We start from the raw sequence: 1,753 nt of genomic DNA on the forward strand, positions 1-1,753 counted from the left end.
GAGAAATGAACAGAAAAGCATCTTTATAGCAGCTGAGGATATGGACCATGTAGTTTAATTCCCTTCCATATTTGTTGAGCTCTTATAAACACAGAGACAGTTAAATGCAAAGAATATTTTTTTCCCCTTTCATTTTATTTTTGTTCTCTTTTTTGGAATTTGTGAGCCTATTTGTTAAGACATAAAAAGCAAAGAATAATTGAAATGCCAAAGAGAAGAATGTACTACACACATACACACACCCTCTCCTCCCCACCCCGCTGCTGACCCTCAGTCCTGACCTCCAGACCCCTGGCCCTGCTGGTGCCCCTTACTTGTGACCCACAGTCCCCTGGCCCCCAGGCAATGCTGGTGCCCCTCACTCCTGACCCCCAGCCCCCTGGCACTGCCAGTGCCCCTCACCCACAGCCATGGCTGAGGTGGGTGGCTGGATTTTCTCTGGGTTGGTGCATGTTTTCTTCTAGGCTGTTTGACCAAAAACTTCTACACTGTCTCCCAAAGGAGAATGCTCAGTGAACTTTGGGGGCCCATTATACTCCTATGAGGTGTTAAATGCACAGAGCAGAACACACACAACAGGATCAGAGATGACCTGCTCTGCTGTTGACGCCTCAATGCCTGGCATAGCTCTGGATCGCCTCGTGTGACTTATTCAAAAATAGGGCACGGGGACCTGACACCCACATCAGCCAGCCAACCCTTAATTCAGGGTTCAGCCATTGCAGCGTTCTGCTCAGCACCCCCTTTTTTAGGGCTGAACGCATCTCATGTTAAAAAGAGGGTGCTTGCTTCTAGCTCTGGATGTGCTAATGGGACCTACTGAAAATAATGGGCTCAGGGATCTCACACCCACATGTGCCAAGCAACCCTTAATTCAGGGTTTGGCCATTTCATTGTTCTTCTCAGTGTCCCCTTTTCTTTCCACTGAATGCATCCCATGCTAAAAGAGAGTGCTTGGAGACCTGGGACTGAGGTTTTACTGGTTGCCTCTGGCAAGTCAATGCCTGGCATAGCTTTGGATGTGCTAATGGGACCTATTCAAGAAAGTGGTCTTGGGAAACTCACACCCGCATTTGCCAACCAGCCCTTAATTCGGGGTTCAGCAATTTCATTATTCTTCTCAGTGCCCCCTTTTTTCCAGCTGACCATGTCTCATGTAAGAAGGGGGTGCTTGGAGACTTGGGACACTTGAGACTGAAATTTTACTGGTTGGCTCTTGCACCCCAGTGCCTGGCATAGCTCTGGCTGTGCTACTAATGGGACCTATTAAAAAAAGTGAGCATGAAGAACTCACACCCACATTTGCCAACCAACCCTCAATGCAGCGTTTGGCCTTTGCATTGTTCTGCTCAGAGCCTGGATATGATGTAAAATGGGGGTGCTTGGAGACTCTGGACACCTGGGACTGTGATTTTACTGGTTTCTGCTGTGCTCCTGGATGCCTGGCATAGCTCACCCACCTGGATCTTCATCTCCCCAACACACCCTAGAAGACCCAGCTGTCAGTACAGTGAAATAGGAGAGGACAACCACAAGAAAGTTTCTTTGAACTATTTATTTAGTGAAGTAAGAAAAAGAGGTCAGCAAAAGATTGATTCATGTTGGGCTCTGCAGCCACACCTGGTGTGCTAAAACATTCATTGCACACAAATACCTGCAAATTACACTGCAAATTACCTGTAAATACCTGCAAATTGTAGCGATACCTGTTGGACAAGGAGTCTCTCTGCACAAAAAATTGTAGCAACACCCG

General features: G+C 47.3%; 1 long non-coding RNA gene across 1 annotated transcript in view; it reads right to left on the reverse strand.

Annotated features, from left to right (window-relative positions):
• Window positions 1-600, reverse strand: part of LOC109297063 — a 21,217-nt gene extending 20,617 nt beyond the window's left edge. Inside the window, exon 1 of the long non-coding RNA XR_002097183.1 lies at window positions 490-600. This is a non-coding gene — a long non-coding RNA (uncharacterized LOC109297063). The remainder of the gene's footprint in view (window positions 1-489) is intronic.
• Window positions 601-1,753: the final 1,153 nt, after the last annotated feature.

The sequence above is a fragment of the Gavialis gangeticus genome, unplaced genomic scaffold (genome assembly GCF_001723915.1).
Source record: "Gavialis gangeticus isolate Ggan-Ray unplaced genomic scaffold, GavGan_comp1, whole genome shotgun sequence".
NCBI lineage: Eukaryota > Metazoa > Chordata > Crocodylia > Gavialidae > Gavialis > Gavialis gangeticus.